Source organism: Staurois parvus, unplaced genomic scaffold, assembly GCF_062004578.1.
Source record: "Staurois parvus isolate SC_StPar_1 unplaced genomic scaffold, SC_StPar_1.0 ptg000072l, whole genome shotgun sequence".
In the NCBI taxonomy this organism is placed as follows: domain Eukaryota; kingdom Metazoa; phylum Chordata; class Amphibia; order Anura; family Ranidae; genus Staurois; species Staurois parvus.
Genome location: NW_028317868.1, coordinates 859540 through 874063, shown reverse-complemented (window position 1 = coordinate 874063; position 14524 = coordinate 859540).

The following is a 14524-nucleotide window of genomic DNA, read 5'->3' as shown; positions in this document are numbered from 1 at the left end:
AACTGGAATGTAATGATTGGATGAACTGAGTTTAGTGCTTATCTCCATCAATACACAACTAGAAGGGATTTAAATATTTTATCTTTTGACAATTTTTTTAAGATAAGCATCAATAGCTGAAAAGCTTCCCTCATGATTCTCATCTTTATCTTTTTTTATGGAGCTTTGAATGAACATGCAATGCATTTTCATGATGCACCAACTGAGTTGTGTTTCCAAGCATTTTCTTCATTTCTGGATCCTGAGGTAATACATGACCAACACTGCCTCAGTACCAGAGACTAGGATGGGGTCTATTATCTTACCAAGTCTCTGAAGCCTCAGTGGGAGAGTCAATTCCAGGTTCTTCTGACTATTGATACATCATCAGCCAGGCTTGAGGTCTCCAGCTAAGCCCACCTTGTCCACTCCTCCCATTACATGTTCCATCTCCTCTCCCATTATCAATGCCTTCTTTCCACATTTCATCTCCTCTCATTATTATTATTATACAGGATTTATATAGTGCCAACAGTTTGCTCAGCGCTTTACAATATCATGGGAGACAATACAGCAACAATACAGTTTAATACAAGAGGGATAGGAGGGCCCTGCTCCTCGGAGCTTACAATCTAGGAGGGAGGGGCTAGTGGTACAAAAGGTAGTAACTGTGGGGGATCGACTGGTTGGAAGAGTAGAAGATTCCATTATTAGCTGAGGGCAGGATAGGCTTCCCTGAAGAGAGAGGTTTTCAGAGATCACCTAAAAGTGAGCAGAGTAGGTGATAGTCTTATAAATTGGGGTAGAGAATTCCATAGGATGGGGGAAGCTCTGGAGAAGTCCTTGAGATGAGCATGGGAGGAGGAGACAAGGGAGCTAGAGAGCAGGAGGTTGTGCGAGGAGCGGAGAGTACGGTTTGGGTGATATTTGGAGACAATATTGATGATGTAATTTGGGGCAGAGTTTTAAATGACTTTATATGTTATTGTTAATGTTTTGAATTTTATCCGTTGGGCAATGGGAAGCCAGTGGAGGGATTGGCAGAGGGGGGTGGGGGACACTGAATGGAGGCCAGTGGAAGGATTGGCAGTGGGGTGTGGAGGACACTGAATGGAGACCAGTGGAGGGATTGGCAGAGAGGGGTGGCTGATACAGAATGGTTAGTAAGGTGGATGAGTCTAGCAGCAGCATTCATGATAGACTGAAGAGGGGATAGCCTGCAATGTGGTCGGCCAATAATGAGGGAGTTACAATAGTCAAGGCGAGATATAACAAGGGAGTGAATAAGTTGCTTAGTGGTTTCCGAGGTTAAGAACGGCCATATCTTGGAGCTGTTGTGGAGGTGAAGTCTACAAGATTTGGACAGTGATTGGATTTGGGACTGAAAGGACAGATGGGAGTCTAGGATTACACCTAGTACCCTGGCATGCGGGGAGGGACTGATGGTTGTGTTATTGATCTTGTTGGAGAAGTCAGGGAGGGGGCACAGGCTGGAGGGAATACTAAGAGCTCAGTTTTGGAAAGATTGAGTTTGAGGAAGTGGAGTGACATCCATGCCGATATGTAGCTTAGTAGGTTAGTAATGCAAGAGGAGACTGAAGGGGTGAGGTGAGGAGGAGACTGAAGGGGCAAGGTGAGGAGGAGACTGAAGGGGTGAAATGAGGGTTAGAAAGATAGATTTGTGTGTCATTAGCATAGAGGTGGTACTCCGTGGGAGTTTATCAAGTGACAAAGGGAGGAGATGGAGAAGAGTAGGGGCCCAAGGACGGAACCTTGAGGGACCCTTACAGAAAGAGGGAGTGGAGAGGAGGAGGCAGAGTTATAGGTAATGCTGATGGAGCGCTGCAATAGGTAGGAGGAGAACCAGGAGAGAGCAGAGTCTTGGAGGCCAAAAGAGTTGAGATTTTGAGGAGGAGGGGATGGTCAACTGTATCAAAAGCTGCAGAGAGGTCAAGTAGTAAGAGTAGTGAGTAGTGGCCATTGGTTGGGATGAGTACGGAGTAGTGGCCATTGGTTGGGATGAGTACGGAGTAGTGGCCATTGGTTGGGATGAGTACGGAGTAGTGGCCATTGGTTGGGATGAGTACTCAGTAGTGGCCATTGTTTGGGATGAGTACTGAGTAGTGGCCATTGGTTGGGATGAGTACGGAGTAGTGGCCATTGGTTTTAGCAGTTAGTAGATCATTAGTGAGTTTTAGTAGGGCAGTGTCAGTGGAGTGTAGTGAGTGAAAGCCAGACTGTAAAGGGTTGAGAAGGTTGTTGTCAGTGAGGTGGGAGCTCAGGCAATTTTAGACTAAGTGTTGTAATAGTTTAGAGGTAAATGGCAGCAGGGAGATGGGTCTTACGTTGTTCAGGTTGGTGGGGTCCAGGGAGGGCTTTTTAAGTATGGGAGTGATGTGTGCATGCTTTAGAGGGGAGGGGAAGGCACCAGTAGAGAGGGATAGAGTGAAGATGTGAGTGAGGGAGCATAGGATGGAAGAAGAGGATGACCATAGTAGTTGTGAGGGGACAGGATCCAGGGGACAGGTAGTGAGACGGGCTTCTGAGAGAACCTTAGTGTCCTCTTCGGTAGTAGCAAGGTCAAAAGAGGAAAGTGTTGAGGGAGGTTTAGTATAAGGTATGCTAAGTGGGATGGATGTCTATGCAGTGGAGATGTCCCTATGAATTGCATCAATCTTGTTTTTAAAACGATTTGCAATTTCGTGAGCAGTGAGTGAGGTACTGGGTGGAGGTGGAGAAAGTTGAGAGAAGTAGAAAAGAGACGACGAGGACTGGATGATGAGCTATTGATGAGAGTGACAAAGTAGGCTTGTTTGGCAGCATGGAGGGAGGAATTGTATGTGAAGAAAGCAGATTTATATCGGGTGAATGCTTGGTGATATTTGGTTTTACGCCACATTCGCTCCAGCACACGACTATGTAGTTTAAGATCTCTGGTGTTGTCAGTCTGCCAAGGTTGTAATGGGCGGGGCCTGATGCTTCGTGTTAGAGGAGCAAGTGAGTCTAATGTGGATGAAAGTGAACTGTTGTAGACAGCAGTGGCCAGGTCAGGGCAGGACAGGGGAGAGATTCTGTCATAGAGTTGGTCAGTTGTAGAGTGGAAAGGAGAAGGGTTCAAGTTGTGAAGGTTTCTGCAGGTGATTGCTGATTGGAGGGATAAGTGTTTGAAGATGAGGAGACTGTGAAGGTGATGAGATTGTGATCAGAGAGAGGAAAGGGGGTGTTTGTGAGGTTGTAGGATATCATCTCATGGGTGACAACCTTTCAGGCAGGTCTGCGGCTGTGACACCAGCTAGAAAGAAGTCTCTGTTCAGTGAGAAAACAACATCCCAAGCTGATGCAGGCCTTCCAATACTGAGTTACTGCTGATTTAGGGGATGTATTCAGCAGTAAAACGTAAGCCCAGCTGGCCACTTGTGTTCCATGTGGTTCTGCCAAATGGGATTCCATCAGGTGAAGATCAGAAATCCTTGTTCCATGTTTTCTCTTTCCAGCTATTACTCCTCTCCATAGACTAATCACACAATACAACTGCCAGAGATCTGAACTTACAAAGTGCTGAGTGTGCGGTCATATTCCTACCACTTCTTCCGGGGGACTGACATTCCTCTGATTGGGGTTCACAATAATCACTCTGAGTGCACACATCTCTTTTTGGTGGAAAGTTTGTAAAGAAAACTTCTTCTCCCTGGAAATATTACAACGTTGGCACCAAAGTGTAACTATGGGCAAAATCACTAATGACATTAATAATGAAATCTGTCATTAGCAGAGCAGGTTTTGCTTTTCCGAGTCTCTTATTGTTTTTTTTTTTGTTATCCCTCCCAGCAGATATTTTTTGTCTACTTCCTGTAGAAGGCCAAGTCTTTTGGCAAAAATGGCAGTTGGAGGGGTTGGGGCAAATCCTATAACACTGTTGGGGGTGCTCACAACTGTCAGTTGTCATTCATATGGGGGGTTGGACCTTATAGAGAACCTGTTGCTGTAACTGCTGTAGAAGCGTTAGCTGAAGTTGGGCTTTACTTGTTGTGTGTCTTACTTATAATCTATCTAAGACTTACCTGTACAGGGTGACAACGCTGCTGTGTAATGTTCCTGCAGAATGATCAGGGTTGTCACCCTGTTACAGAAGGTGGGAAAATAACAGATGTACAGACAGGACCAACAGCTGATACAACTATGTTGCAGAGGGAACTCTGGGAATGCTAATGACAGATTGCATTACACATTCAGTTAGCAGACTTCCTGCTGTTGGTCTGATGTTTGAATTGTGTTCTGATATTTACTGTCCTGCTGTAAAAGGTGTAAATGATCGCCCGCATGTTTCCTGTAGTAGCAGGGACTACAAACTCCTATCAGGAATAGTAGGATGATAAAATGTAAGTTAATAGATAGGGCCGCGCCCCTACAATAAGGTATATCTATATAAATTATATATTAGATTGTTATTAATAAACACTGGCTGGATTTTATCATGAATAATTCACATATGAAAAAATAAGAGAAATCCTTATAAAGTACAGCAAAAAGATTTTCTGGATATATATGTGTGAATTTTTGTTTTTAAATAAGAAATGAATAATAAATATGAATAATAGAAAAATATATAAAACATAAGTAAAAATAAAAAACATAAATGAAATATAATCACAAAATTTTGAAAATGAAAAGATGAAAAAGAATGTAAAAATGAAATGGTGTCCAAAGTCTATGAATAATAGCGGAGTATTCTATTCGTGTCCACAATAGTAATTGCTGTATATAAGGAACTGTAGAAATAAATCCTTGCTTGAATATTGACCCTTTTATGGGCTCACCTTCTTGTTAGCCTATTGCTGGGCTGACACAGCTTTTAAGAGGTTTGTATTGATGAGATCCTTTGGACCTCCCCTGGGTTTTCCTGGATTGGTCACTTCTAATGTGCTTGTATGGACATGATGATCTCTGCTTCCTTCTGATGCTGGATGTGGCTCCATCTCCCTATTTTTCTCCTCGTTAGTATAGTGGAAGAAAGAAGAGATATTTGGTGCCTTATCGTTTTAATAAAAAGATTTATTTAATGCCCTCTATATGACCTCACATGTCAATCATTTCAATACGCTTTGTAATAGATAAAACCGCTAAATGCGGATGTGACAGGCTTCCTCCGTGTGTCTACACACACTGTCTATACCCGCCGTTACTGAAGTTGGGTTGCTGTGGTGACGTCAAAGCCCCTCCCCAACACGTTGCACCACAGGGTCACGTGGCTTCTTCCGGGGGATGTGATAGGACAATCACCTTGCCTGGACTTCTTTTATAATAGTTTGGCGCCATTTTCTTGAAGTATGTATGGTTGCGGCCATCTTTTTGGGGCCAAACCTTTATAGCTATCATTACGGACAGCTGTATTGATCAAATTGAGACAATGTTGCTAATTGTGATGTTGTTTGTGTGAAAACATGTAACTGTTATATCCACTGTTTAACAACCCTGTATACGTCGGCTATATAGACTGTGCATGTAATTGGCAACAGGGAAGTCGGTCACATTTACTTTTAACAATAAGTTTTAATCCAAAATTTATTACAAAATGCATATACAAAAAATAGAAAAAAGAAAAAATATGTACATATATATATAATCAATTAAAAACAGTATAAAGTGCTTTATATTGACTTCCAACTACTAGTTTTTTAGTTTTTAGGAATAGTAGGATGGCTACCTACCCAGAGGGGTCACCTTTTTGGATTTGGGGGAAACATTTCACATGGTTTCTTTCCATTAATGACACCAACAAGGGGAGTCTTACTTCACTAACAATAGGAGAGCCAATCAGAGGCCAGTAACATTTCATGGTGTCTCAATGTATTGCAGAATGTTTAATCCCCATTGGTCCAATGGATTCCTAGTTCTTCCAGATACATTGCTTCTTGTGTGGAAGGAGCGCCCTAAAATGTCTTCCCTTCAATTCCACCCATAGCTGTACTTTAGGTGATGTTGCCCCTCCCCCATATCTGTAAGGGAAAGCCTCAATTTCTCCCAATACTCCCCTGGCCTTCCAGTGAGAAGAAACATTTTCTCTGGAGTGGAGATGTTTTATGCAGTGAGCCCTTCATAGACGGGATGGGGAATCTAAGTAATCTAAGATAAGTAAGATGAACCGGTGTACTGGAGTCATGGATCAGATAACCAATGACACCATTGATGGTATAGCAGAGCTGACAGCAGAAGTGGCTCCATCACCTATGGTGGTGTCACAGAACTGCATGGCGGCTGACTATCTCTCAGAAGATCAAGGCGGAATCTACAAACTGGTGTCAGAGAGTGTTGTACATTTATATTAGATCATGAGGATCTCAGAAGGGGATATCTACACAAGGTAAAGGAGTTCCAACAGTCACCTGGGTGGGGGGAAGTGGGATCCATTTTCTTAGATGGGTTTAGTTGGAACTTGGTTGAGTAATATGGTGGCTTTGCTTCTTAGGCCATTAGTTGCTACTATAGATTTGATGATAATTGTATACATTGTTGCTGTTGTGTGTTTTGCTGCCAGTTGATTTTGCTTGTTTATGCACATGATTACATTCACACTGTTAGAACAGAAGATTATTTAAAGCCCCCTAAATATTGTGTTTTATTTTCTGAAAGCAGAGACCCTGGAGAATAAAATGGTGGTGGTTAAAATTTTTGGCACACAATATTAGCGCAGCTGTCTATGAAATGTATATTTTCAGTAAAAAAACACTAACAATAATTCCAGTTCAGAAAAACACAATATATGACCCAATTTGAAGAAAAATTAAAGATGAGGTTGGCATCAAGTATATAGATACCAAACATGTCAAGCTTTAAAATGTCATGTGCTTGTGAAATGGTGACAAACTTCAGTACCAAAAATTGTCCATAGGTGATGCTTTAAAAGCCTTTACAGGTCATCAGTTTATATAGTGAACCATGAATGATGGCCCTAGAGTTATTCCTCTCCCTCTGGTGTGTGCAGAGATATGTACAATGTGTAGTGTGAGTGATGGTTACATAAGTGGGTGGGGCTGGTATTAATGAGGGCGTGTCATATGTTAATCATTTCTTATAATAGATGATATAAATGTTATAAATAGATCCTTGAAATGTAAACAATCTATCTCTTTCCTTCTGTTGTTAAAGTGTCACATATATATGATGAATAAAGTTGGGTGATATTTTCACCGCACAATACCGTGGTCTGGGTTCTTCTACAACACATCCCCCCAAAAATGTCCTCTTCCAGTTCTAGGAGTCTGGTGGAATGGGACACAAGCTGATGGTATCTCTTAGGCCCCTTGTACATGGGGTGTCCGGCCCCTGTGGGTGCAATGCTGGCATTATAATACACCTGGTAGGCACAGGTACAGCGTCCAGCCCCGCTGCCTGCAGCCTGTCAAAGTCTACACTACAGCTGGACGGGGCTCAATGCTGCACCACGTTTACCTCGTGTTTAGGGCGCTCTGTGTTCAGGGAGAAATGGCCACCATCCTGATCAGACAAAGCATAGAGCAGATGTAGGCCGGTGCAGTCTGCTTCTTCCCCTGTAGGTGGCGCCCGACCAGAGTGACATCCCAGCCTGGAGAGGAAGTCGGGGGACACTTGGCTTCTCTGTGGTTTCCCGGTTCCTGGAGACGGCGTGGAATGAAGGGGTCCATGGAGTCCTGGGGACATTTTTTGTTTTTTGTTTACACTTTTAAAAATCATTTTATTCCTGAAGATCACTAAACCCCAAATCTGATGTATTCTTTGATAGCAGACACCCTATATAATCCAATGTTGGGAGTTGTCATTTTCTATGTTACATGATATTAGCACAACAGTTTATGAAAGGCAACATTTCAGGAACAATATAGTAACGTTTATTTCTGAGCACATAAATGCAATTCATGACCTATTTTCTGGTGAAATATAAAAGATGAGGTTGTGCCGAGGAAATGGGATTCCCAACATGTCAAGCCGTAACACTGTGTGCACTTGGAACGCTTTAATAGCCCCTCCAGGTCATCAGTATAGAGTTACACAGGAGCACTGGTGCTCCAATCATTGCTCTCCCTCCGGCGTGTGCGCTGATATGTAACATGTGTGGGGATCACTGTGTTCCTATGTAGGCACCCCAATGTACATGTCACGTCCTGGTCTGTGTATAGGAGGTCCGCTGAGCTCCCTCTGTCCTTCCCAGTGACACCCACCATGACAGTACCGGGCTCTGCTGTCCCACATGGTGTCAGGGGGAGGGGCACATCTCAGTGGTGGGAATGATAGGCGGCTTCACAGCCACTTGTATCACTTCCACATGACAGCCGACATTCGGATTTACTAAAGTCCTCACACTCCCGGCTGTATAGCGGTGGGCAGTGTGGGGGGAAATAAAACGTCTGCAGCATTGTTAAAAATCCAAATCCCCAGCAAGTGGCTGCAGGTTCATATTTTATCACCCCCCCTATCCTGGCACCCTAAGATGGTTGCCTAAGCCTCCTTAAGGTGGTCATTGGATTTTGGGACCTGTATGTGGCAAGGCTGCCAGATAGTCTCTCACTTGTGGTGTCCTCATACTGGGGAGAAGTAGCAGAATGTGTTTTGGGGTGTAATTCCACATCTCCCCATGGCGTGTGCCAGAAATAGCTCATTAAATGACAACTTGGTGTAAATAGATTTTGTTTTTCATTTTCCAATAACTTATGGCAATAACTGTAAATGTTCCATGGACACAACATGCCTCTCAGCACATACCTTGGGATGTATCCTTCCCATAAAGGGGACATTTGGGGATGTTTGTAAGGTCCGGGCATTTTACTGCCTCAAGAAATGTGATCGGCAGTCAGAAAGTAACAGCGACGTAAAAGCTGCATAAATTCCATTCTATATCCCATAGTTTGTAGACGCCATAACTTCACACAAACCAATCAATATCCACGGATTCAGCTATGCTTCTACCAAAGACACGGAGCAGAATACACGTTGTACTATGAAGAAATCTGATTTTATGGGATATGTTTTGTAACAAAGTAGAAGATATCATTTGTTTTCATAATTAAAAAATAAACCCCCCCCCAGTGGTGATCAAATACCACCAAAGAAAGCTCTATTTATATCAGTGAAACTTGTGTACAGTGTAGCATGACCGCAAAATTGTCAAAGTAGTGCAGTGCTGAACAGAAAAAAAAAATTCCCTGGTCATGAAGGGGGTAAAATTTTCCGGAGCTGAAGTAGGTAATAAATCTTGCTGTCATCGTACAGTTTGGTTTCATTTTCTTACATTTCTCAGGATGCCGTTCTTCTGAGCTCCACAAGGTGGTGATCACACATATACAGAGACAGGAAGTGATGTCAGGCACAGACGGGAAGTGATGTCAGGCAAAGATGGGAAGCGAGCTCAGGCACAGACAGGAAGTGATGTCAGGCACAGACAGGAATGAGGTAAGGCTCAGATGGGAAGCAATATTGAGCACAGACAGGAAGTGATGTCAGGCACAGGCGGAAAGTGAGCTCAGGCACAGACAGGAAGTGATGTCAGACACAGACAGAAAGCAATGTGGCGCACAGACAGGAAGTGAGGTCAGGTACAGGAAGTGATGTCAGGCACAGACAGAGGTCAGACACAGAAAGGAAGGATGTCAGGCACAGACAGGAAGTGAGGTCAGGTACAGGAAGTGATGTCAGGCACAGAAAGAAAGGATGTAAGGCACAGACAGGAAGTGAAGTTGGGCACAGACAGGAAGGATGTCAGTCACAGACAGGAAGTAATGTGAGGCACAGATGGTAAGTGATGTCAGGCGCAGATGAGAAGTAATGGGGGGACAGACAGGAAGTGATGTCAGGTACAGGAAGTTATGTCAGGCACAGACAGGAAGTGAGGTCAGGCACAGAGAGGAAGTGAGGTTAGGCACAGACGGGAAGTGAGGTCAGGCACAAACAGGAAGTGATGTCAGGCACATACGGGAAGGGATGTCAGGCACATACGGGAAGTGAGGTCAGGCACAGACAGGAAGTGACGTCAGGCACACACAGGAAGTAACATCAGGCACACACAGAAAGTGAGGTCAGGCACAGACAGGAAGTGAGGTCAGGCATACACAGGAAGTGATGTCAGGCACAGTCAGGCAGTGAGGTCAGGCACAGACAGGAAGCTCCATGTGGGAGGAATTATAGAGGAGACGTTGCTGGAAGTGTGAGCAGAGGAGGTAATGAGATTGTATTTGATCATATCTCCCATCACTCTCCCTTGTGTGACACCATATTTCTCTGTCCCTCTTTGCCCTGTAAATGTCCCTCTTTTCGGTGTGATGTACACACAGACATATGAACAGACAATAGAACGGCCCAAAGTCTTCATATGGCTCTCAGATTTCCCTCAGATTTCACATTATTTCCGTATTGAAGTGAAAACTCGGATAGAAAAGTAATAGTGAGATCAGACATAAGTGGGTGTCACTGATCACATTGTCCCCAAACGTCACCCCAGATAAACGTTTTCCCGGTCAGGCTCCGATCACACCAGGAACTGCACATGTCTCATGACTCCCCACAGCCGGTTTCCTCCTGCTCATGGGCCAATCGTACTGCACTTTGTGAATGGGCCGCCATCCTCTGGGACCTGGGGGGGAGAGAGGGAGGAGGACAGTACGGGGCCCCAAGTACTCATCAGTGAGGGACACTCACTTCCAGAGACTCTCCGCTCTCATCCCGGACTTCACTTCTATAGAAGAAAGGAGGAAACTCCAAATTCTACTGGAAGAAGAGGAGCCAATGGGGGAAATAGCTGCACCACATGTGACACCATGCCACAGACTGAGAGGGACATGAAACACTGAGGACTTCATAATCCTTCCCATGGACCCCTCCCCCTTTATATTTCCCCTCTTCCCATACAAACTGCTTTGGCAATGCTACAATGTCATTTGTTCCTGCCAATAAAGCTCATTGAATTGAGAGGGAAAGAGAAAGAAGGAAAGATGGTGTCACTAATCATGGTGGGACGCCTCATTTGCGGAGTTCCCAGTTTTGTCCTCTAACCCCCCCGGTCACATCCAGCTTACAGTGAAGTCGTACGATTTCCAAGTCGGGGGAAATGCCGATTTCAGGAGTGACACCGATGTCTATGCCAATCCCACCAATAGTAGTGCAGGGACGACTTTAGAAATCGCTGCGACTCCCACCAAGTCACACCCCCCGATATGACCCGTCATTGTGGGCAGTAGGGGGCGACTTGTGATCTGCAAGAAGCATAGCATGGAAATGGCATGCCGAGTGACACCCCATGTGACCGGGGACTAAACACTGAAAGAAGTGGAGTTCTCTCTCAGCCAACCTCTCTCTGTATTTGTTTCTTCCATAGAGAAAACCCAGAGAGTCCTGGATGGGAATGATTGGTTTCCACAGAGAGACAATCAGCAGAAAGAAATGTCCTGTGTTGGTGGTGTCACTGGAAGGAAAGAAATGTCCCGTGTTGTTGGTGTCACTGGAAGGAAAGAAATGTCCCGTGTTGGTGGTGTCACTGAAAGGAAAGAAATGTCCTGTGTTGGTGGTGTCACTGGAAGGAAAGAAATGTCCTGTGTTGGTGGTGTCACTGGAAGGAAAGAAATGTCCTGTGTTGGTGGTGTCACTGGAAGGAAAGAAATGTCCTGTGTTGGTGGTGTCACTGGAAGGAAAGTAATGTCCTGTGTTGGTGGTGTCACTGGAAGGAAAGAAGTGTCTCGTGTTGGTGGTGTCACTGGAAGGAAAGAAATGTCCTGTGTTGGAGGTGTCACTGGAAGGAAAGAAATGTCCCGTGTTGGTTGTGTCACTGGAAGGAAAGAAATGTCCCATGTTGGTGATGTCACTGGAAGGAAAGAAATGTCCCGTGTTGGTTGTGTCACTGGAAGGAAAGAAATGTCCCGTGTTGGTGATGTCACTGGAAGGAAAGAAATGTCGTGTGTTGGAGGTGTCACTGCAAGGATAGAAATGTCCTGTGTTGGTGGTGTCACTGGAAGGAAAGACATGTCCTGTGGTGAGCAGTACCTCCTGCTGGATGCCCCCCATTTTGGTGCAGGGGATGGTAATGGAATGATGACAGAATGGGAGGGGCCTGTGTTCAGGCTTCATAGAGACTCTGGGGAGTGGGAGGGGACCATACACGGCACAATCTGATTGGACAATCTAATGTCCAACAAATTGTGAATAAAATGTTATAGATCTGTAAGTCAAACATCATACATCCTCCAGCGTGCTCACATCTTCTGTGACAACAACGTTTGGATCCACATTCACCAAATGCTGAGAATTGATTGTTCCAATCAGGTTTGTGGAGTCGTGATTTCTATACAAGAAGGCTTTCTATTCCGTGTTATAATGTGAGAGGATCGGGAGCGTCGCTGGAGGAGGAAACGTTTTGTAGCCGCATCACGCTATTGGGGGAGTTTTTTTTTTTGCATTTTCATCCATCCATCCGTCCATCTGTCCGTCCATCCATCCATCCGTCTATCCATCCGTCCGTCCATCAACCATCTGTCTATCCATCCTTCCGTCCATCCATCCGCCCATGCATCTGTCCATCCATCCGTCCGTCTATCCATCCGTCCATCCATCCATCTGTCTATCCATCTGTCCGTCCATCCAACCATCCGTCTATCCATCCGTCCATCCATCAACCATCCATCCATCCTTCCATCCATCCCTCCGTCAATGCATCCGTCTATCCATCCATCCGTCCGTCCATCCATCCGTCCGTCCATCCATCCTTCTATCCATCCGTCTATCCATCCGTCTATCCATTCGTCTATCCATCCATCCGTCCATCCATCCATCCATCCGTCTGTTTGTCCATGCATCTGTCTATCCATCCTTCCGTCCGTCCATCCATCCATCCGTCCTTCCATCCATCCGTCTGTCCATTCTTCCGTCCATGCATCTGTCCATCCATCCATCCATCTGTCCATCCATCCGTCCGTCCATCCATCCGTCCGTCCATCCGTCCATCCGACCGTCCATCTGTCCGTCCGTCCATCCATCCATCCGTCCGTCCGTCCATTCATTCATCCGTCCGTCCGTCCATGCATCCGTCCATCCATCCGTCCGTCCATGCATCCGTCCATCCATCCGTCCGTCCATGCATCCGTCCATCCATCCATACATCTGTCCATCCATCCGTCCATCCATCCATACATCTGTCCATCCATCCATCCACCCGTTCATCCATCTGTCCATCCATCTATCCATTCGTCCATCCATCTGTCCGTCTATCCATCTGTCCATCTATCCATCCGTCCATCCGCCCGTCAATCCATCCGTCCATCCATCCGTCCGTCCATCCATCCATCCATCCGTCCATCCATCCGCCCGTCCATCCATCCGCCCGTCCATCCATCCGCCTGTCCATCCATCCGCCCGTCCATCCATCCGCCCGTCCATCCATCCGTCTATCCATCCATCCGTCTGTCCATCCGTCCGTCCATCCATTGCATATTCGTAGCTTATTTGGCTTCCTTACAATCACCATGTTACTTATCAGTCAGTTGGGTCAGTCACTGGTGCCAAGTGTCCATTGGCCTCCGTCCGTCAATCGATCCATCCATCCGTCCGTCCATCCATTCGTCCATCCATCCGTCCGTCCATCCATCCATCCGTCTATCCATCTGTCCATCTATCCATCCGTCCATCCGACCGTCCATTCATCCGTCCGTCCATCCATCCATCCATCCATCCGTCCATCTATCCATCTGTCCATCCATCCGCCCGTCCATCCATCCATCCGCCTGTCCATCCATCCGCCCGTCCATCCATCCGTCTATCCATCCGTCCGTCCATCCATCCCTCCATCCATCCATCCATCCATCCCATATTCGTAGCTTATTTGGCTTCCCTACAATCACCATGTTACTTATCCAGCCAGTTGGGTCATTCACTGGTGCCAAGTGTCCATTGGCCTCATACTGGTCAAGCTGTGCCTTAACTGCCTGTTTTAATGCCACCGGCACATTGCGTGGTGCACATTGGACTGGAGGGACACTCACATCAAGGTGGAAATGAACTTCCCCTGGTACAGATTCTACTGGCCCAGTAAACACATCACTAAATTCCTTTATCAGCAGTTGTTTTGTCAAGGGCCCCTTGGATAGATTGTCCATCACATTGCGCTCTGCAGGGACGGAGAAACGTATCAGCCCTAGACGCTCACAGGATGAGCCAGACAACAGTGGCTTTTGGCTGCTTCCACAATTTCACACTCCAGCTTGTGTGTTAGTCCACGTATGGCACATTCTGTCTTGAAGAGCCCTAGAGATTTCATCATCGCACCGGAGTGTAACTTTAATCTGGTGTCACTTGGCAGTAGACGTGCTTCTGGTGCTGACACCATTTTGTCTCTGAAGCACATTACATCCCACGTTGTTCCTGAATGGAGGAGACAGGATTGGGGATTATTATTGACATGTAAAGTGACAAACCATTTCTTTCCTCTGGATTGCACAGCGGGGGGAGGTAGGTGATCTGTGTGTGGGGGGAGGTAGGTGATCTGTGTGGGGGGAGGTAGGTGATCTGTGTGGGGGGGGTAGGTGATCTGTGT